This window comes from Dendrobates tinctorius, unplaced genomic scaffold, assembly GCF_039654945.1.
Source record: "Dendrobates tinctorius isolate UK_male_01 unplaced genomic scaffold, ASM3965494v1 ptg000018l, whole genome shotgun sequence".
Taxonomy (NCBI): Eukaryota; Metazoa; Chordata; class Amphibia; order Anura; family Dendrobatidae; genus Dendrobates; species Dendrobates tinctorius.
This window is the reverse complement of record NW_027361686.1, coordinates 5,604,866-5,628,882: the sequence shown is the minus strand read 5'-3', so window position 1 is coordinate 5,628,882 and position 24,017 is coordinate 5,604,866. Positions and strand designations below refer to the sequence as shown.

The window sequence follows — 24,017 nt, the reverse complement described above, 5'->3', positions numbered from 1 at the left end:
AGAGGCGTCTGTAATTTACATCATAGGTAGACCTCAACTATGGGAGACAAACTGAGAAAAAAAAATCCAGAAAATCACATTGTCTGTTTTTTTTTCATTTTATTTGCATATTATGGTGGAAAATAAGTATTTGGTCAGAAACAAGCAATCAAGATTTCTGGCTCTCACAGACCTGTAACTTCTTCTTTAAGAGTCTCCTCTTTCCTCCACTCATTACCTGTAGTAATGGCACCTGTTTAAACTTGTTATCAGTATAAAAAGACACCTGTGCACACCCTCAAACAGTCTGACTCCAAACTCCACTATGGTGAAGACCAAAGAGCTGTCAAAGGACACCAGAAACAAAATTGTAGCCCTGCACCAGGCTGGGAAGACTGAATCTGCAATAGCCAACCAGCTTGGAGTGAAGAAATCAACTGTGGGAGCAATAATTAGAAAATGGAAGACATACAAGACCACTGATAATCTCCCTCGATCTGGTGCTCCACGCAAAATCCCACCCCGTGGGGTCAGAATGATCACAAGAACGGTGAGCAAAAATCCCAGAACCACGCGGGGGGACCTAGTGAATGAACTGCAGAGAGCTGGGACCAATGTAACAAGGCCTGCCATAAGTAACACACTACGCCACCATGGACTCAGATCCTTCAGTGCCAGACGTGTCCCACTGCTTAAGCCTGTAAATGTCCGGGCCCGTCTGAAGTTTGCTAGAGAGCATTTGGATGATCCAGAGGAGTTTTGGGAGAATGTCCTATGGTCTGATGAAACCAAACTGGAACTGTTTGGTAGAAACACAACTTGTCGTGTTTGGAGGAAAAAGAATACTGAGTTGCATCCATCAAACACCATACCTACTGTAAAGCATGGTGGTGGAAACATCATGCTTTGGGGCTGTTTCTCTGCAAAGGGGCCAGGACGACTGATCCGGGTACATGAAAGAATGAATGGGGCCATGTATCGTGAGATTTTGAGTGCAAACCTCCTTCCATCAGCAAGGGCATTGAAGATGAAACGTGGCTGGGTCTTTCAACATGACAATGATCCAAAGCACACCGCCAGGGCAACGAAGGAGTGGCTTCGTAAGAAGCATTTCAAGGTCCTGGAGTGGCCTAGCCAGTCTCCAGATCTCAACCCTATAGAAAACCTTTGGAGGGAGTTGAAAGTCCGTGTTGCCAAGCGAAAAGCCAAAAACATCACTGCTCTAGAGGAGATCTACATGGAGGAATGGGCCAACATACCAACAACAGTGTGTGGCAACCTTGTGAAGACTTACAGAAAACGTTTGACCTCTGTCATTGCCAACAAAGGATATATCACAAAGTATTGAGATGAAATTTTGTTTCTGACCAAATACTTATTTTCCACCATAATATGCAAATAAAATGAAAAAAAAAAACAGACAATGTGATTTTCTGGATTTTTTTTTCTCAGTTTGTCTCCCATAGTTGAGGTCTACCTACGATGTAAATTACAGATGCCTCTCATCTTTTTAAGTGGTGGAACTTGCACTATTGCTGACTGACTAAATACTTTTTTTCCCCACTGTATATATAGCGAAATGGGCAATAAAAAGACAGAAGAGCCAGCACTGCCAGTGGTCAGAACGCATAACATGAGGTGCATATGCACATATCTTACTGCATTCAAAATGAGACATTTAGCAAAATATTGATCAATATATTGAGCCACCCCGCCACGCCAAGGCAATCTCATATGGGGGGTCCTACTCTACATTTTTATTTATTCACTGTGCCATTGCGGCCTCCTAAATGTTTTAAAAGCAAGACCATATCAAATGCAATCCATACCTGAAGCATATCTGCATCACTCCCGTGCAGCCAGATGGAGCAGGTGCAGATGAAGGCCAACCAGGTCTGAACACCGACATCTCAGGTTTGACCTCCACACACTGCCTGACCAGCAAACACAGATGAAGGGCAATGCAGGCTCAGACATGGATGCAAAAATAAATAAAGCCTGGGGCAGGGCGGGGCTGCCGTGAGTGTGCACAGCAGCCTAGATCAATCACAATAAACACAGAAAAGATGGCGAACATGACCCAGCGTGCACGGCAACAGTGGTGGTCAGCCACAAAACCAATTTGCAATAAAAAGAGAGAAGAGCCAGCACTGCCAGTGGTCAGAACGCATAACATGAGGTGCATATGCACATATCTTACTGCATTCAAAATGAGACATTTAGCAAAATATTGATCAATATATTGAGCCGCCACGCCAAGGCGAACATCTTTTCTGTGTGAGATCCGAAATCTTTGGATTAAAAGCCAAAAAACATTCAGTTAAAAAAGGGACCATATCGTAGATATATGCTTCAAAATTAATAGTGTTATGGGGATTAATAATATATATATATATATATATACAGTATATATATCTATATATCTATATCTATATATATATATATATATATATATATATAGAGTGGTGTAATGACCACTGTGTCCGCTAGGGGGCGCTGTGCGGATGTCCTAGGAGAAAGGATGAATGGTAGATTCATGAAGGACTGTTTCCCCAGGAGAAAGAGATTGGTGATTGCTAGTGTGCCTCTGCGGATAGGAGGTACCCGAGGACATGTGTGGCCGACACAGGTAACGGACAGGTGTTCGTTGTTGTACTGACCTGGGTCAGTGAGCAAGGTCCTGAAGGGTCAGTGTTGGGAGGTTCTGGGAGAAGAATCGGATCCCTGGGACACGTGGTATGACCTTGGACCTGGTGAGGCGTGAGTGTTGGGCAGTCTCAGGCGGAGACGGATGTCCTGAATAGCACCCGCTGAGCCCTGGACCTGGTGAGGCCGGTGTGTTGGGAAACCCTGGGAGGAGGGTCGGCTCCCTGAATAGCACCCGGTGCGCCCTGTGTGCTGGACGGTCTCAGGCGGAGACGGTACGTCCTGAATAGCACACAGCCAGGACACGTGAGTTTTTTTGTGTGGTGTTTTTTCTTTTTTCTCAACTCAGCTTGCGGTGGCTCAGTGGGAGTCACGAAGGTGACAAGCGGCTTCCTGTAACTCGGTGGGGTTACGAAGGGGACAAGCAGCTTCCGGTCCACGAAGACGGCGCAGCAGGAGCTGCAATGACACCAGCAGCTGTGTGTGAACAGCAGCCGGTGATGCTGGTGATCGGGGACAGCAGGAGCTGTGGGGGTGTCAACAAAGACTTGTGTGGTATCGTAAGAGACATAAACTGTACTAGGGGTCGGACGTATACTGGGAACTTGGCATTAACAGTTACAAGGTATTTATAGCCTTTCTCTTTGGATATGTGTCCATTACAATTGTAGGCCTTATGGCACGGTTATTCTACGTGTGGGGTATCGATACATATAAAGAGGCACTAGTTTCAAATATATTTAAGTGCATTGTGGCATCTTATATTCCAGTGTTTTCCATTTTGATTTAGGTGTGCGCAATATGGCAGGGCTATTTAGCCGTTAGCACATTGGTGCTTATCAAGTTGTTTACAATATATAAATGTGTAACATGTAACTGTACGTTTATATATTTATACACAGTTTTTCATGTTAGCATTTGCTTGCAATATAATACATGTCCATATTTTTGGGTACTGTTACCTGTTACACATTATTGGTGGTTACACCATTCGATTCAATTATGCTATGTTGTACACATGTTTGTAAATTATAGTATATCATTCCATTTGGGGACACTTTATTATTATTAATGCCATATTGTTTCCCGGTATTCCTCCATTCGGGTATTGGAATTACCACCCCTTCTTTTATATATATATACGTGTACATGTGTACATCTGTTTTAACAATAAAATATTTTTGGATATCAGTTCGGTTTTTCGCAGTTTGTTTTGTGTGAACTGTGGCATAAGAAGTTCTGCAGAACAGACATAGGGAAATCCCGAAAGGGGGCGGTGACCCAAATCGGGGTGGTAGCCCAAAAGGGGGTGGAGTCCCAAAAGGGGGCAGTGACCCAAACGGGAGTGGTAACCCAAAAAGGGGTGGAGTCCCAGGAGGGGATGGCGACGCAAATTGGGAAGGTTCAGGAAATGGCAGCCCTGGTTGCCTCAGTGGGTATGTCTGGGGAACCGCAGTGTGGGTGTATGTCTTGGGAGGAATGTGGTGTGTCTTTTCCTGATAATGATGGGCCACAGGTGTGTACCATGATGCAGCACCGGGAAGGAGTCTCTGGTAGGCTGGACTCAAAGAGTCAGGTGACTCTGACAGGAACTCCGCTCGTTTTGGCTCTGACCGAGAAAAACATCAGAGTTCACTGCGTCCACAGGGTCATTGTGAATTATAAGGTGGACAGAGTCCTGATTGAGATAACAAAGGGGGAGTGCCAAGGTGGTAGTATGCCACCAAACCTAGTGCATACCTTTGAGAGGCGCCGGGACTTTGTCATGTTTAAAGATATGGGGTAGGAGGATAGAGACGTTGCTACTGTAGGGCTAGCAGACACTGAGATGCTGACGCCTCCTAACGTGGACAGGTCAGACCTAGGGGCGACCGGGAAAGAATTGCGTCAGACGAATTTACTAACCTGACGTCACCTGAAGGGTACTACAGTGTGAATGAGAATGGTATGGTAAACAAAAAGAGCGGAGCTGACACACGGATAGAGGGTGTCTTGGGGCTTCAACGTACGATGTGGTGTGACTGTGACGTGTTGTTGCCAGTAGCCACCACTAGGACAGAATCTAGTGCTGTGCTGACTGAAACTCGTAACAGGACTGATGGTAATCTGATCGGGAAGATAAAGGGAGTAGAAACACGGTCAGAGGGTGACTGGAGGGTTCACTTGACTGACGGGACTGACCCAGTGGTACCCTTTGACAATATAATTAAAGAATTAGTGGTGCGACATGTGCTGGACAAAAGAGAACAAGATCAGGAGATACAGTTAATAAAAGAGACAGTGGAAGAACATGTCAAACGAGAAGGAATCTTGAGACAATGGCCGAGCACAAGGTGGAGGGGCTCGAGAAAGAAGTCTTGGAGCTCAGAGGTCACCTGTCCACCTGGCAAAGTGTGTACAAGGACCTTAAAGAAGAGAACTTAGTGGAGTAGTAAAAGGTCTTCTGCGAGAGAAGAAGTTGAACAAGGACTTACTGCGGGTGAGCGTGAGTGACAACAAGACGGAACTGCCAGTGTCCATCGTGGCCAAGGGACATGAAGAGATCAAAGCGTGCAAAGTTTGTGAGTTAAGAACTGAAGAAGACTGTCTCCCGGTAAGGTCAACTATAGTGAAGAAAGTGTCCGTGGTAAAGGCAAAGCCTTCGGTCCAGGAAGAGAGCAAGACCACGACCTTCAAATCTATGATCGAGGTACCCGAAGACATGCAAGAAGCCTGTGCGGAGGAAGGTGTACAGGAGGCTTTCAAAGAGGCGGTCAAAGCATGTGAGGTGCACTGGGCACCTGAGACTCGGCAGTTGGTGGTAATATCAGCCAGAGAAGATACATCAAACCGAGTCCTGAAAGAAATGTATTTACAATGTCTCCACGCCAAACAGCTGGTCAGGCGGAGTAATGTGAAGGCTGCTCGACGCCTAGAGTTAGCGAAGGAGGCTATGGATCGGCTGGGTTTGCGGAAAGGTGTGGTTCCGGTACCCAAAGCTCTGATTGGAAGAATCATTGGAAGATCCGGGAAGGTAATGCAAGACCTTGTGAATATCTCCGGTGTGGTGAGGGTGAGGATCCTTCCTGATGATGTAGACCAGGTATCCAGTGAAGTGGATAGGATTCCCATCATGGTGGTTGGCTCCGTGGAAAGCCTGAGAGACTTTTGGATGCTCGTGGAGTATCCAGTGGAGTACCTGCAAGAAATTGAGCAGTTGAGCCTGGACCGTCAGCAAATTAATAAAGAAATACGGGATACCAGGTGGCGGCCGCCTCCAACCCAAGATGTAAGGACCCGAATGGTTCCTCCAAGAAGTGACATGACAGATGGCCGAAGAGTGTCAGCAAGGGGTAGTTCGACTGGCAGGATGACGTTGAAAGACCGTAGTTCCTGTGAGACGCTGAATGGGTCAGACTTAGGCCAGACAGTAGGCCCGATTAAGACTGATGACTATACCAACCGGGAGAGCCGGTCAGTGAGAGAAAGGTCAGGTGACGAAGCGCACTATAAGAGTATGGTGACTAAACAGTGTGTGATGACGCAGACAAACCGGGACTGGAGGATCAAAGACAATGACCGGTATTATGACCGCTGGGAGCAGGGGAGGCCTAACGTAGAAGTGAGGCCATATGACAAATGGACACGGTTCTCTCGACCTGGGGGGCAAGGTGTAGTGAGTGCCCGATCTCGAGAGACAGGGGTTATGCTGTGTGTTCAACCCCACAGGTTTGAACATAGGGGGAAGGTATGTGGTGTAATGACCACTGTGTCCGCTAGGGGGCTCTGTGCGGATGTCCTAGGAGAAAGGATGAATGGCAGATCCATGAAGGACCATTATGTATCTCAAGGTGGGTGGCCTTGAGATGGAGACTGATGCGTGTATTGACCAGCAGTGACACTGCTGAGGTGTCGTTCTACGTATTAGGGAGAAGTCTCCAGGTAACTAGAGCGTTGGGAGGTCCTGGTTACCTACAAACCCACCCAGGGGGTCTGTTTAAAGCACTATTGTAAAAAAGTGTGGAAATGTCTGAAGGACATGTGATGAGGTCATGCTCATGTGACCCGGTGAGCGTGGCTATGGACCATATAATATGGCCAGAATAGGTCACATGGGGTGAATGCTGGGACCCGGTTGGTCCAGTGGAAGGTCCCGCTAGGAGAAGCATCTCCTGGCTAACAGCTTGTGGAGTGGCTGTGTGTCATGGCTGCCAGCGTCAGAGTGTCCCAGAGAAGAGAGTGGATGTCTGCAGTGTGGGGAAACCCTGACATGGGTGAGATAATGATGAGGCTGAAGAGCCTGAGTATGGACAATGAGTAACCTGTGTGACCACAGGCTTAACCAGAGTGAAGCTATAATGGACGCTATGCTGTAATGCTGTTTATGTTGCTTCTATGGATTTATGAAGGAGGAATAAACCGCATGGACTGTGTTATGCTTTATGGAAACCTGTGCCGGATCTGATTTATTCGCTGCCTAGCGAGCATCCCCTACTTGAATGACAGCGCTACCTCACTATATATATATATATATATCGAGGTTATGTAATTATTCAGTAAGTGTTGTACATATGATTTCTTAATAATAATACCGAATAAACAATCAAATGGTGTGGTGGAGAAAAACGGAGTTTACCAACAAACACAGGGAAAAGAACCAAGGAGGAACCACGATCGATTCTCATCAGCACATCAAGCACATCGCAACAAGGGAAGCTCAAAGATGCACCAAAGACAATGATAGGTTGGCGGAATGCACCGAAAAAAATATAATAATGAGATGTGTTCACAACCTGGGGTCCACTGTGCAGAGATGGAACCTGCTGCTAAGTGATGGTGGAACAAGATGGCAGGTGAGCATTGAAAAACACGTGGGTTAAATGTCTGCACTGAACAACTCATGTATACCAAGGGTAGGGGTTTCATAATGGGTCAGTCACCAGAGACAATCATACGTGCAAATGGAGCACCCCAGGGCAGGTGTGGGGTTACTCGGTAGCAGGCCGTTGTCTTAGAGGGATGTGTCACAGTGGCGGAGACCCAGTCTGTGGCCCTGGGTGTCCATGTAAAATAGGTGGAATGAAGCTGAATAAAGTTTATAGGTAGATAATTTGTGACGCCACCTGTGGTACTCTGCAATGAAGGTGTTAAGCCGACGCTGCGGTGCAGATCCTCTGGGACCGATGGTGTGGTGCAGCAGAGATGTAATTGCTCTCCACAGGTAGAGCTGTGGTCCCAGGGCAGTAGTAGTAGATGTTGAGGTAGATGGTGTAGTGTTAGGCACAGAGATATAGCAGTGCTGAGTAGGTTGGCGCAGGAAGGAGGCAATGACATAGCTGAGTGCAGTTCCAATTCTTTTACTCAGATTTCTGGCACAGACAGGTGCCCGCTTTGGTGCCACAGCCTCCAGGTCAGGGACTCAGTCAACTCCCAGGCAGATGGAATACACCATTCCAGCACTCCCCTTCATGTGCCTTTTCTGAACGTCTCCTTTCTAGCGATAATCTGAAGTACTTGTAGTTCTGAATTACACTCAAGTTCCTCCTTCTTGATGTTACTTATAACTCCACTCATATGACAGGCAGCTGTAGCCTGCTTCGGGTACTCTATACAATCATGTCCCGGCTCACACTCGTTGCTGCTGTGTCTTCGAGACTTAGGTGGGAATAAAGTGGTCACAACTTCTATTCCTCCGGTTTCTGCTGTAGGATCATTAATATCACACACAGCCTCGGATACCGGCGCCCGGCCTTGGCGCATTAAACTTAGGAAAGGGCTCTGCTCTAGCCCCAGTCCCCAATCTCTCTCCTCCTCAGTTCCATTCTTATCTATCTTCCTTCTGAACAACTGATCCTTCCTTCTTTATCTTTCCTTGCCTGCAGCTCCAGCTCACAGGAGGCTGCTGCAACACATCCTTTCCCTCCTTCCCAGGAGGGGAATTGTCTTCCTCCCCCTCTATGGGGATTCTGACTGCAGAGTTCCTGTGGGGAACTGACTTAACTTCCTGTCAGCTTTCCACTCTAGTGTAATCTAAGCTCCACCCACCACCAAGCACCCTTCATGAACCAAAGCAGCTGCCATAAAGGGTGCTCTGCTGTTCTAAGGTGTCTGTGCTGGATGTAGGTGCTGGAGTCTGGTGTTAGGCATCAGGTTCCTGCCACTGCACAGCAGGAATCCAGAGCCTTGCATTTTGCGGTCTCCCATTATTCTTTGAGCAGAGCGTCGGGAACGACGAGATTGCTGAGCAGGCTCCTCTGCGGCCAGACTAGCTCTGTGGGTCTGGCATTTGCTGCCACCTCTGGGTCAGCAATAGCAATGCAGGCTGCTCAGCAGCAAGGCACTCCTGAGGCTAAGTCCTTCCATCGCTCCACTGAGCATGCTCACAGGACGATCTCCCATTGGAGATCGGGAGTCACATGCACAGGTCCTTCTCCAGATCTGATTGGTCCATCACAGGGATCTGGAAGCTTCCGGAAGGTCTCAGCTATAAAAGGTTCGCATGACCGCTTGGCGATGCGCTAGTACAGACTCTAGTTGCTACTCTAGTTGCTACATGTGTGAATGATGACCAATGCATGGAGCTGCGAATGAATCATTAAGATTCCCCTCCCTCTGATATTACGTGTGTGGACAGGGAACTAGAGATAGAGTCAGCGGGACGCTGACCCTGTGTCTTGGGCCAGAGTCCTGTGACCGTATACCGGGCGTGCATCTCGCTGAGCTCTGTGAGCTTGAACAGGCTCAGTATTTGTGTTTAGTGCTTTGGCGACTCTGTGATATAACAGAGCCCGCCCAGTGCACACCGGGTGACGTTCAACCCGCGTGTGCTATACCGCCATATTGTGCGTCCACCATTGCTTAGCAGCAGCGTAACACCTCTGCACGGTGGACCCCGGGAGGCGAACGCACCTACTATTATTTTATAATTTGGTGCGTTCCGCCAGACCTAACATCTGGTCATGTGTTACATCTTACTTTGGGAGTGGGATATCACACCTCAGGAGGAGGTGCAGTACCTCTGTGGTGACTGAACCCTCTGGGGCGCCAAACATACAACACACACCCCACATGGTCTATACTAGCGCAAGGCCATGCGGCTGTGAGAGCCCTTTATAGATCCCAGTCTGCCATGACCTTGCTAGTGAACCAATCCAGACTCGCTTGAGGACCTGAGCAGCTGACTGCCTACCACCAATGAGTGGTCATCTCACGGGCATGCTCAGAATGGCAAATCCTGGACTTAGTCCCAGGAACGTCTGCTCGCCGCTGTCTAAAGCTGGCTGCTATAGCTGAACCTGGAGAGGCAGCAGCAACCAAATGCACAGCTCGAGTCTGAGCAAGATGCTGAGACTGATGTCTCTGCTGAGCAGGCTCCACTGTGGTTGAGACTGGATGGGAGACCGCAGGAGTAGACAGGGCTTGAGATTCCTCCTATGCAGAGGGAGAATCCTGGAGCCTAACATTCCCCCTCCTCCTAGGGCCCCCTCCCCTGCGAGCATCGCCACGCTTGAAGGCCGCAATAAGTTGGGGAGCACGAATATGCTCAATCGGCTTCCATGTCCTATACTCTGACCCATGAACCTTCCAGTCAACCGGATAAATTTTTTTACCGTGTACCACCTTGGAACCAACAATTGCGTTCACCTCAAAATCGTCCGAAGACGTACCTGCCATCTCAGCAGATGACTAAGAAAACTGAGACAAATAAATTGGTTGCAGGAGGGAGACGTGAAAGGCGTATGTGATACCAATGCGTGGTGGAAGGGGGAAGGGACAAGCGACAGACCACAGGATTCACCTGCTTAAGGACCTTGAAGGGACACAAGTAGCGTGGAGCAAATTTAGTGGACTCAATATGCAGCCTAATATTACGGGTCGAGAGCCACACTAAATAGCCAGGGGCGAAGACCAGAGCGGGGCGACGATGTGCATCTGTGAAGACCCTCACTCTCTCCTTAGACACTTGAATGGCCTCCTGAGTGTGGTCCCATATGTCACACGTCTCCACTGCCCAGTCCTCCACTCTGGAGTCGGTAGACAAAACGGGCATGGGCACAGGAACGCACGGATGCTGACCATAATTAAGGAGAAAAGGTGTCTGCCCCGTAGAATCAGCAACAGCATTATTAAGGGCAAATAAGGATGCCGAGTCATCCTGCCTGGCCGAGACAAAATGCCGTAAGTCCATGACCAGAGTCTGATTGGCCCTCTCCACCAATCCGTTCGTCTCAGAATGGTATGCTGAAGAAAGATTGAGCTCAATGCTGAGCAGCCGACAAAACTCTCTCCAGAACCGAGAAGCTAACTGAGGACACGGGTCACTGACTATCTTGTCTGGCATGCCGTGCAAATGGAAGATGTGCTTAATAAAAAGCACAGCCAAGGCCCGTGCCGATGGTACACGCGGGAGAGGAACTAAGTGTACCATCTTGGAGAAATGGTCGGTGACAACCCAGATAACCCTATTATTGCGGGATTTAGGCAAACCCACAATTAAGTCCATCCCGACCATCTGCCAGGGCCTATTTGCCACCAGCAGTGGGTACAACAAACCTGCAGGCCTCTGATAAGAAGGCCGATTTCTGGCACAGGAGACATGCCTGAACATAGTCCCTTACATCGCGCGCCATTCCCGGCCACCAATACGACCTCGCCAGGAGCTCAGATGTCCTTTTGACCCTGAAATGTTCACCCACCCTGGACGAGTGGGCCCCGCGAGATAACCTCCGGCTGTAAATTAGGTGCCACCAGTTCTCAGACTCTCCAATGGGACAATAAGCCGAGGCTCATCTCCCTCTTCAGATGAGACAATGGAACGGGAGAGAGCATCGATGCTAAGATTCTTCTCCCCGGACAGGAAATGAAGGGTGAAATGGAATCGGGAGAAGAATAAGGACCATCTGGCCTGGCGAGAGTTCAGGTGCTACGCCGTTTGTAAATACAGAAGTTTTTTGTGGTCAGTGTATAAATGGAAAGGGTGCCGAGCCCCTTCCAAGAGATTTCTCCACTCGGAAAATGCCAACTTCATGGCAAGTAACTCCCTGTCCCCAATGGAGTAGTTCCTTTCCACCGGTGTGAAGGTCTTAGAGTAAAAGAAACACGGATGTTTCCAACCTTGAGCATCCTTTTGGTAAAGGACTGCTCCTGCACCAATGGATGAGGCATCCACCTTCAGAATGAATAGTTTATCTACATCAGGGTGATGTAACACAGGAGCTCTGGCGAAGTGTGACTTCACAGACGTGAAAGCTTTAGAGACCTCTTCTGATGACAACTTCATTCCTTTTTTGGAAAAAGCAACCAAAGGAGCCACCAAGGTTGAGAAGTGAGGGATGAACTGGCGATAATAGTTGATGAACCCCATGAAGCGCTGCACTGCTTTAAGGGAATGAGGTTCTTGCCAGTTCATCACAGACTTCAGTTTGGCTGGATCCATAGCCAAGCCTTTGGCTGAGATAATATAGCCAAGGAAAGACAAGGACTCCAGCTCAAACACACATTTCTTTAACTTCACGTAAAGGGAGTTGGCACGCAAGAGGTCGAAAACCTTGCAGACATCTTTCTGTTGGGTATCTATATCTGGTGAAGAGATGAGGATATCATCCAGATAACTGACGACCGAGGTGCTCAACATCTCCTGAAAGATGTCATTGACAAAGTCTTGGAAGACAGCCGGGGCATTACAAAGATCGAATGGCATCACCAGATATTCATAGTGACCATCCCTTGTATTAAACACAGTCTTCCATTCGTCCCCTTTGCGAATGCGTATAAGATTATACCTGCCCCGCAGATCCAGTTTAGTAAATATCCTCACTCCTCGAAGCCTATCAAAGAGTTCCAAGATGAGGGGTATGGGATATTTACTTTTTACAGTAATGGCTTTGAGACCCTGGTAGTCTAAACACGGATGTAATTCCCCACTCAGAACCCAGCCCCTGCTGGAGACACTGACTTCCTGATAAACTCCCTCACCAGATTCTCTTTAAAATACTGGGACATAGCCTCCATCTCTGGGAGAAAAAGGGGGTAGATCCTTCCTCGGGGAGGCTCCTTCGTGGCCAAAGCATCCTTAACATGGTCAGGCAGTCCTCTCCAAAAAAATAGAATTAAGACCTTGTCTGACAATTCCAGTTTGGAGGCTATGGTCCGAAACCTAATGGCAAACTAACTGGTTGATAAGGAGTCCTGTGTAAGAGCCAGAAGTTGGAGTGTCATGGGTGACCTGTGTTCCCAGTAAGACCTGTTTCAGAGTGCACAAAAAGGGTGCGGAGCTCCAAACCACTAGGTCCTTTCATACCCTCAACGGCGTAGCCCACTCCAACGCCCTGTCCGTTAAAAGTGAAATCACAAATCCCACTTTGGCCCGCTTGGATGAGAACCGTGAGCCCAGTAACTCTAACTGAATCGAGCACTGGTTCATAAATCCTCTGCAAGCCCTGCTAACCCCAGAGAACTTATCAGGAAGTGGGAGATGAGATAAAAATGGAACAGGGTGCACAGCCAGAAACCCTGGAAGAGGCTTCACTGGCCACCTACGTCACTACTGCGGGTGAATCCACAGCTGAAGCTGCTCGCTCTAAAGTGGACAGCCTGCTCTCCAGCTGCTGGACACTCCGCAGAAGCTGCAGTTTGGCCGACATCACTAGCTAGACCCTGGCGCTAGTTTAGTGTTAGGGTTGGCGGAACCCACCAAATAAAATATAATAATGAGGTGCGTTCACAACCCGGGGTCCACCGTGCAGAGATGGAACCTTCTGCTAAGTGATGGCGGGTAAGCACCAAAAAACACGCGGGTTAAATGTCATAGGTGTGAACAGCGGCGAACTCTGTTGCACCACAGAGCTGCAGCAACAACGTAAAAGGACGCTGTTCCTTGTTAACTGCCACAGGGCACAGCAGATATGGCGCCAGTGAGGTCTCTAGGCTCAGCCCCTTAAACGCTGGGGTAAGAGACTGACTGGACCCACAATGCGCACGGCATCGCACAAGCGATGCCACTACTTGGCACTGACGCAAGACACTGACTCTGCAAAGCTTGTTTAAGGGTTGGAGGTTGTACTTGTCAGATAGTTTTTTTTCTGTGTGCGAGATCTAAGCTCGAGTGAAAAATATGTAGCCCAATCTGTGATAGGAATTGTGTGGAGTATAGTAATGTGTGGTTTTTTTGTCTGAATATAAAGATCTCCAGGAGTCTATAAGAGAGAGGAATACTATGACCTTTTTTATGTTGTTGGGGAATTTGGTACAAAAGTTCTCCTTGAAGAGATGTCTATTAAGAGTTCAAATACAACATTAAAATTCACCTCCTAGTATCAGTCTTTCTTCCTAAAATATAGAGTGTCACAAGCGTAGGTTGAAGCCAGTTGGCTAGTTTATATTAGGAACATATAAATTTGCCAGAGCAGTCAATGTGTCCTCAAACATTCCTTTGAACAAAAGGAACTTTTCAGCATTTCTTCATCAGAAGATAAAATTTCAAAGCCGGTGTTCTTGGAGAATGCAATAGAGACTCCCTAAAACTTTCACTTTTTTGGAATGTATTCGTGGAACCATTTATAATAATTAAGTCTGGAGAAATCTGGGGTTGTGGGTTCATGGCCATAGGTTTTCAATAATCTTATAATAGCAGAATATAGAAACAATTTTCCAAAGTGGAATGTGTCACCAATATATTTCTTTTAATACATTGTCACAAGATACTGAAAATATTCTTTATTTCTTATATTTTATAAATGTCTGATTTTAGGTTTTTTTATTCTATTTTCTGTATAAGATTATAGGAGCAGTCATAGGAGCTAGGCAAAGTTTTACAGCATCTCCAGATATGTCTTGTACTAGCAAATGCACCATAGCATTCTGAAAAATAAGTCATATGCTGTGGCCGTTGTGCTTTGGGTAAGAAGGGACCTATGACCAACAAATATTTTATTGTTTTTAAGGTTGAAGGTAGGCTTAAGTCCTTCAAGTTCAACCTATAGCCTAACATATTGATCCAGGGGAAGGCAAAAACCCCATGAGGCATACACTAATTGTCATGTTATATATTATTTTTTCCCTTAATATGGAGCTATTAGACTAGTGTTTATAACCTGTAATATTATATTTGTCAAGAAAGGCGTCCAGGCCCCTCTTGAATTTTAGAGGTGAATCAACCACTACAAAGTCAAGTGGCAGAGAGTTCTATAGTCTCACTGCTCTTACAGTAAAGAATCTACATCAGCGATTATGATTAAACCTTCTTTCTTCTAGACGTAGAGGATGCCCCCTTGTCCCGTCCCAGGACTAAGTGTAAACAGGTCATTAGAAAGATCTCTGTACTTTCTCCTCTTATGTTTGTACATAGTGATTAGAGATGAGAGAATTTGTTGGGATTTTGTCCCCGAATCTGATTTTGACATATTCGAGCCATTTTCGAACAATATTTGTGCCAATTGTATGTCTTATGATCAGTTCCAAACATATTCGGTAGTTTCTATTCCCTTTGACTCAAATGACATTCGGCTGTGTTCGACGAATATTGCAAAAACAATATTCAGTTCAGATCGTATTCGGAACCGAATCCAAACAAATTTGTTCATCTCTAATTGTGATAACTAGAGTTGAGCGACTTTGGTCGGATCGGGTTTCGTGAAATCCGACTGAAACAAAATTTGAGTCGGATGAAACTGGTCTGACTAGGGCAAAAAAAGTCGGAGCTTCGTCCGAAACCCGACCCCAATGCAAGTCAATGGGGGCGAAAAGTCGGCATTGAGCGGATGACATTCATCCACTCAATGCCGACTTTTATTCCCCATTGACTTGCATTGGGGTCGGGTTTCGGACGAAACTCCGACTTTTTTTGCCCTAGTCAGACCAGTTTCATCCGACTCAAATTTTGTTTCAGTCGGGTTTCACGAAACCCGATCCGACCAAGGTCACTCAACTCTAGTGATAACATTGCCCCTATGCCTCTGTTTTTTTCAAACTGGATAATTCAAAAGTTTAATAACATGTCTTGGTATTATAGTCCACCTATTCCCTTTATAGCCTTGGTAGCACTTCTCTGCACCTGCTCTAGTTCAGATTTGTCCATCTTAGACTCTGGAGACCACAATTGTATATAGAAATCTAGTGATTTGAATAGAGGCAAAACTATGTTCTCGCTATGAGCATCTTTAAATGCATCCCATTATTTTATTAGCCTTGGCAGCAGCCGCCTGGCACTAGTCACTAAAATTATGACCTAAAGATATTTTCATTATATTGCTCTCCGGCCTATGATGATAATAAGAGAACTACTGATCAGTGATCTGTACAAAACAGGAAATGGCAGCTTAATGTAAAGCTCAGTGTTCAGAGGAAAAATGGCAAGATTCCAGGTTGCTTTTAATGTTGATAGTGACATAGAAAATTAAATCTCATAAAAATATGATGAACATCTCTTAAAAATATGTTTACAGACATGAGTTCCTGATGATACATTCTCTTTAAAATATTGAAGGTTTTGACTATGTTTTACTGTAGTGCTTAAGCTGATTTACATCATGAATGGTTATGATGGAGAAGAGAGAGAGAATAAGGATTTGGATTAAGCAATGGAAACATTATACTGTTAGTTCATCTAGCCAGGCTTCACTTTGCAGTGGGGAATAAGGGATAGTACAAGGTACGTATATAGTCATTCGGTAAATGAAGCAATGATATAATTTAATTTTCAGGAGATAACTACAGCTTTAGTATATCAAACTAAATGTCATGCAAAAGAAAGAAAAAAAGTTAAAGGTTTCCTAAAGAAACAATATTTGGAATTCAGGAGCTTAGTCAGTCCATCTTTACTCCGCTGACATTCTTTGCAAACAGTATCTGATTTTTGAACTTTTGGAGAGGTAACTTGTTCCCAAGGAGACAACAATTTGATGGGTTTCCAGTCAAGTATTGTAACCAGTTTGATATCGAGTTCCTTGCAGGCAGTGATGAACTTGATGAAAAAATGTTTGTCTTGTGCGGAGAAAGCAATACCAAGCTGAAAAGCCCATTTAAATTGAATCTGACATTTTAAGCTCATCTGTAAATAGTCACAGGATTCAACACTTATACAGAAGTACATGCAGCCAAGTCTTGATAAAAATGAAAAATTCCTCCCAAATATTTAAAGGAGTAGTTGGGCCAAAATAAAAGTTCCCCAGGGGACTGCAAAACTAATTGACACCTACTGTATTTGCACCTCCTGTATCAAGTGCTAGCCACTCTAAACCAGAGGCGATGTGACAGTTCCACAAGCAGCAGGACTGCTGCCATCTGTGATTGGCTCCAGTGGTCCGGTGATGGGTTCTTTGCCTTCCAGAAAACCATCTGATGATGTGCTCCTCAAATCAACTAGCCTCTGCACCCAAAGTTACCGAATTAAATTATTGCACTGAACAGAAATAAAAAATTTCTAGGATGAACAAGCTATGTGTAGATGAGGTGTGGGTATTCTGGTGGTTCAGGGTAAAATGAGAATATTATTGTTAATTCATAAACAAGTTAAGTGAAAAATGAGAGGAATAAGTTAGGCAAACTAAATTACAGCCCAGCTGGGCTAAAAAGATTTTTTTTCTTGAATCTTTAGTATTAAGTTATTGGGGTTGGAAACATAATTATTATAACAGGGAAGGAAGTCCTCAAAGCGACAGTGTAAAGCTGTGGGAGACATTCCACAGAGGACAAATGTCAAGTTACTTGCACCCATTTTAGATGTAACTAACCTGAGTGATGCGTGGCATAATGTTTACCGTACTGGTCAAAAATACACACAATATTCGTCTGTACAAAATGAAGAATGTTATTCTCCATTAGCAACTTGTGGGCTTGATGTCAGTAGCCATAATATAGCTGATATCAACCCCACAAATATTATCCCCACTTGCTACCGCCAAAGGGTAAGTGGGAAGAGCCGGGCAAAGCACCAGCATTGGCAAATGTGATAGATGTGCCTTTTCTGGGGCGACTGCAGGCTGCTATTTTTAAGCTGGGGAGGCCAATATCCATGGCCACTTTCCAGCCTGAGAATATCAGACCCCAGCTGTCTGCTTTAACTTGGTTGCTTGTCAAAAATGGGGAACCCACACTTTTTTTATTATTTATTAAAATAATTTAAAAACAGTGCATGGGGACCCCTGTATTCTTGATAACCAGCCATGATAAAGCTAACAGCTGAATGTTGCAGCCAGCAGCTGTCAATTTTGCAATGCTGGTTACCAAACATAAAAGTAATCCCATGCCAGTTTCTTCATTTTTTGCGCAGATGCCGGCTGATGAAAACTCCAAAAAGCGGTTGCCTTCTCTCGTTGCTATCAGCGACAGCAGGCATAGGCTGATGGAACAAGTATTCCCATCAGCTGATGCCTGGGTCCGGAGGTAAACTTTTTCCTGCTGATCACAGCTGCTGGCTCACGCTTTCATCTGACAGCATGGGAGCTGCAGCACTGTGATTGGTGGTAGTAATCTTACCTCCGATCAGAGCAGCCGGAGTTTCTCACGTTGTCAAGCACATGACAGCATTTCTAAACACCCGATGTTTGGGTTGCGAACCCAAACAGTAACATGGACTTCCTGGAGAAGTCAGTTTTTAAGGTTTCAACCTGAACATCAGGTGTTTGGTACGGACCCCAAACTGTTTGAGTTTGCTCATCTTTACTAATGACAAACTAAATGTGTGGTGCCCCTGCGGTCTCAGTCGCCACAGGGTACTGCACTTCATTCAGAGGTGTAGTACTCTGCTCTCGGGTAAGGAGGGGGCATTGTCAGGAGTCACACACTTACATCCAACACCAGACCTCTCAGGACCTGGGAGGGACTAGGTAGAGGATGTGGGTGGAGGAAGTTAGAGGGGGAGGAGTCATAGTGTGGTAAGCAGAGAGCTATTAGACTAGAGGGATAGTCTAGAAGGAGAGCTAAAGCTGAGTGCAGTTTGTTCCCAGACTACAAAAAGAGAAGCAAGAGAGAAAGAAGGGCTCCAGTAGTGGAGAGGAGGAAGAGGTCTCAGGGGCACAGATATTGAGAATCCATCCGTGGGGCCTGTATCCAACTGGCCTCACGAGGTGGAGGGACCAGGTCGCAGTAAGGGGACCAGCCCCAAAACAAGTGGAGAATCTAAAGAATCCGCTAGGAAACTGGAGGCTGCAGTATGACGAAACGCGCGTCGGGGTAAAGGAGCACGGCTTGGACGTCACGCGCTGGGTGAGATATTTTTGTTACATTGTATCAGTGAGGCCATTGCATTGGTCGTATGGTTCGGGATAATATATGCCCGTTAATTTAGTACAGTGTGAAACGGGACCTGTTACAAGCGCTTTTATATTGAAATCTAAATCAGAGTGTCAGTAAGGCCATTGTTTCAGGGTATGTAGAAAGGCAACAAGATGGCGTCTACTGCCAATAAGTCCAAGATGGAGTGATTTGTCACCGATATACTTAACCTCGATGATATGATACATAAATATGCAGTTGTGCGAAAAACTGTTTTCCCTTCCTGATTTCCTATTCTTTTGCACATTTAAATGTTTCAGATCACCAAACAAATATAAATATTAGACAAATATAAGAGAAGCAAATACAAAATGCAGTTTGTAAATTAAGGTCTTCATTATAAAGGGAAACAAAAATCCAAACCCTAGGGCGCTGTGAGAAAAAGTGATTGTCCTTTCCCCATTAAAACATAAATTAACTGTGGTTTTTCCCATCTTTGGTAAGGTGAATTCAAATTCCCTAGTCACATCCAGCCCTGATTACTGCCAAAATGGTTCTCAATTAGGAAATCAGTTAAATAAGACCTGCCTCACAAAGTGAAGTAGACCAAAAGAAGCTCAAAAGCTGGACATCGTGCCGTGATCCAAAGAATTCCCAGGAGTGGCTGGCCTGCCAAAATTACCTCAAGAGCAAAGCCACAACTTATGCAAGAGGTCACAAAACACCCCACAAACACATCCAAAAATTGCAGGCCTCGCTTTCCTAAGTTAAGGTCAGTGCTCGTGACTCCATCATAAGAAAGAGACTGGGTAAAAATTGGCAGAAGAGTGGCATAAGACAAGATAAACATTGTCAGAAACCAGATACAGTATGTAGTTCAATAGGGACATTATCCTTACACATTCATGACAAAACCAATAAGTAAGCTAGAGTAGATGACAACCTCTTTAATTTGAGCTTATAATTTAGCTTCTCTATAGTGTACATATTAAAAACTGGTACATGAGACTAGAATTGATCAAATCTTTTGAAGTTCAAATTCGGTGAATTCTTAACATTTTTTTTTGCAAATCGCAGTGTCAGGGATCCGATATTTATCAGGACTTTCTTAATCCTACAAATCCCTGATATCACATTCCACGAGGACACGAGTACCACCTGCTGTGATCTTTGGAGCGAACAGCTTTCTGCTGCTCCCTATAGTCTGGACAATAACACAATTGGCCGACTATCAACGAAGAAGGCCGCAGCCTGTTCGCACCACTAGGCCGGCTATCAGAAAATTAACCATGAGGCTATGTGACCACATTAGCATTTTAAAACTGACAAAATACCGGACCTCCTTCCCAGAAAACGCGTGGAAAAAAGGGCGTTTTTGCAGCGATTTTTGTGCAAAAACGCGCGTTTTTGATGCGTTTTTTCCGCGCATCTTCTGGACTATAGGAAATAGCTAAAAACGCGGACTTAAGTGGAAATTAATGAACATGCTGCGTTTTTTACCGCTAAAACGCTTAGCGGTAAAAATGCATCCATTGGCACTAAAAGGCCAAGATGCATTGAACTGAATGGGATGCTTATTTTAAGCGTTTTTGATGCAGTTTGACCCTGAAAAACGCATCAAAAACGCTTAAAAAATGCAACGTGGGCACACAGCCTGAACGTATGGCACATACACCTCCGGGTTCCAACACAGAGAATATGTGTATACACCCCAGTATGATCACAGCTAACTCTCAGATAACCCAAGACTACCCACTGCCACCACTAATCTGTTTCTGTCGATAGACACGTTAAACGGTAGCTATCACTTCGAGGTGTAGTTTACAGGACAGAAGTAACAGAACTATTAAATTTTATACTTAATAAAAAGGGAGGCAGTGTGTCACGAAGTGACTGGCCCTGTGTGGCACGACCCAGCAAGCGGTCGGTCACTAAACGACAAACAAACAAGGGAACACCATTACAACGGTGAGCCCTGCGATAGGCAGCGGGGAAATGAACACCTCCTGCACTCTCCTGAGGCTGTGCCCTGGTCTATCCTGACGTCTTTATATGGCTTCTTTCAAACCGTTGCCAAGCAAGATACCTTAGCCCTCACTTGCCCTGCACCTATCCCTCAATAGGGAATTGGCAAGTGCGGACACTGGTCCCACCACTGCACTAATACAACACCAAGGGAAAAATATAACAAACAAGGTAAGACAAACTAAACTTAGCTTTCTCTGCTGCAATGTACCGCACAGCAGATTTAGGCACCAGACCACAGCATTAAGCTGAAGCACTACTGCACTCAGCCAGCTCCTGACTCCATCACAGTTGGTCTCCAAAGAGGAAGTGTATCACCAACAGTTAGCTCAAGCATCAGGTGACCTTTTAAAGGAAGGTGGGAGTGATCACCACCTGCATCAGCAAATTGACCAGCCATATAATTACACCAGCGGCCACCAGGGGGAAAAACTGATGTTAACCCCCAAAGGCCTGAAAGGAAAAAAGTTTATATATGAGAATCCTATATCTGACACAGATCCAAAAATTGATCGTGACACAGTGTTTGTGAAAAATACCATATTTTTCTGACCATAAGATGCACTTTTTCCCCCCAATATCAGGAGGAAAATGAGGGGTGCGTCTTATGGTTGCAATGTACCTGTTTGATGCGGTGAATCGGGACCATCGGGACCTCCAGAGGTGAAGCGGGCCTTCCGCGGTGGAGCAGGAGCGGTAGCCGCCGGCGGGGTAGCGGTAGCCGCCGGCAGTGAAATGCGAGCTCTGGCGGGAAGCGGGAGCCGCCAGCGGTGAAATGGGTCCTATGGCGGTGGAACGCTAGCCGCCGGCGGGGTAGCGGTGGCCGCCGGTGGTGAACTGGGAGCCGCCGGCGGGGAGCGGGAGACGCCAGCGGTGAAATGGGTCTTCTGGCGGTGGAGCGCTCGCCGCCGGCGGGGTAGCGGGAGCCGCCGGCGGTGAAATGGGTCCTCTGGCGGTGGAGCACTAGCCGCCGGCGGGGTAGCGGTAGCCGCCGGCGGTGAATTGGGAGCCACCAGCTGTGAAAAGGGGCCTAAGAGGTGGAGAGTGGAGCCGCTGGTGGGGGAGAAGGAGCCAGCGGCGGTGGAGGAGGAGCCGCCGGCAGTGGTGCAGTAGCCACCAGCATTGAAGCGGGGCCTCCGGCGGTGGCATGGGGGGCTCCGGCGGTGGCATGGGGGGCGGTGGCGTGGGAGCCGCCAGCGGTAAGGCGGCACTGCGTGAGCTTAGCCGCCGTGAGGCGGGGGCTACGGCAGTGGAGGAGCCGCTGGCGGTGGAGGGGGAGCCACCGGCGGTGGTGCGGGAGCCACCAGCATTGAAGTGGAGCCTCCGGCGGTGGCATGGGGGGCTCCGGTGGTGGCGTTGGAGCCGCCAGCGGTAAGGCGGCACTGCGTGAGCCGCCGGCAGCTGAGTGAAGGGAGTCTGCAGCCACACGCTAGATAGGAACTAGGGGGTTCTCCAAGCCGGTCACATGCTGCAGTGACGTCACACAGACTACAGAGGCCGGGTTAGCACAAAACTGCCTCTGTAGTACTTACTGTCAGTGTCACAGTGGCTTGTGATCTGGATGGGAGAACGTTACTTCCTGTCTAGCGTTTGGACTACGGTAAAAAAAAAGTTAAAAAAGAATAAATCACTTCTCACACTATCACATGAAACACATATGGCACCTTATGGCTCATACTCACTTGCGAGAGACTCGCACGATTCTTGTGTGAGTCTCTCGCATGAAAACCTGGGATTGCCGCCGGCACCTTCGGCAGTCCCCGGTTTTCATGCGAGACTCGCACGAGAATCGTGTGAGTCTCTCGCCAGTGAGTATGAGCCCTTATAGGTGACATACGGTATCTTCTGATACAGGCTGTCCAAGGTCACATACTTGCAGCACTTTGGACGCAGCACATGCCTGCTCCGTCTAAAGCACTGCCCCCTTTTGTACACGTGGTGATTCCGCGTGTACACCGCATCCTATACATGGGTGGTGCGTCTCCGCAAGATACGGTACTGTAAATACGGTAGACATCCTGCAGTCTATAAAGATGCGCCACATGTCTGGTTACGCAGGGAAGCCGGAGGCGTCCCTGTACGCATAGTGGAGATGGGATTTCATAAAATCTCCTCCACTATGCGGTAACATCTGGACGCTGCAGGTTGGATTTACTGTACTGACCGTGGAAACATACTGTACCCTAAGTGTAGCAATAAACTGTATGAGTTTAACCACTTTTTTTTCTCTGAAATGCCACAGCATTTCAGAGAAAAATAAAGCGGCTAAAGTCATACAGCCCATTGTTACGCTAATACGGTACACACTGCTTATTCATTGGACAGCCAGTACTTTAAAAGCCACCTGAAGACTAGTCAGACACGTGGTAACCCGGCGCTCCCATTGAGTGACAATTTTCTTTCTGTATGCGTGTACAGGAAGAGACCTGTCAGTGATGGGCAGCAGGAAGGGAAAAGCCAAAGTACAGTACAGTGTGTTTTTCTCTGAAACGCTGTAGTACGGTATACCGTACCAGCCAGTGTCTGATACATGCTGCCCGAGGATTACGGTAGCATGTATCAGCTGTCAGGTTCCCTTTTAGGCCGGGATCACACTACGGTATGTGATGCGAGAAACTTGCACGAGTCTCTCGCATCAACACTCAGCACTGCCGCTGGCACTCGGACCAAAGCTGCGGCTGTATGTACGGTATTTCTATGCAGCCGCAGCTCCGGTCCTGAGAGCTGACGGCAGCGCTGGGTGTTGATGCAATAGACTCATGCGAGTTTCTCACATCACACACAGTGGTGTGATCCCATCCTTAGTGTTTACGGTATGGCATTGGGAGGTGAGCAGCATTCATACGTGGACAGATGCATGATTTGGTTCGCTTTGACGGTAGGAGGTCAGCACTACTCACTTCCCAATCCAGAAGCAAACGGTGCCAGACCCATCAAAAAAATACAACATTTCACCAATCTGTGCACACTTTTTTTTTCATCATGCCACATAAAGTGGTTGAAAAATCATAAGTACGGTACCGTATGACAAATTGGTACCAATGAAAACTCCAGCTTGTTTCATTAAAAAAAACTCTCCCACGTACGGTAAACAGAAAAATTATGGTACTGCAGAGTTTGTGGTTACAGTACGGTAATTACGGTACCGACCGGTATTACTGTAATTTTATTATGCA

General features: G+C 46.6%; 1 long non-coding RNA gene across 1 annotated transcript in view; it reads right to left on the bottom strand.

Moving 5' to 3' along the window:
* The window catches only part of LOC141082508 (uncharacterized), a 237,723-nt gene extending 215,430 nt beyond the window's left edge, over positions 1–22,293 (bottom strand). Inside the window, exon 1 of the long non-coding RNA XR_012230520.1 lies at positions 21,464–22,293. This is a non-coding gene — a long non-coding RNA (uncharacterized lncRNA). The remainder of the gene's footprint in view (positions 1–21,463) is intronic.
* Between the last annotated feature and the right edge of the window lie 1,724 nt (positions 22,294–24,017).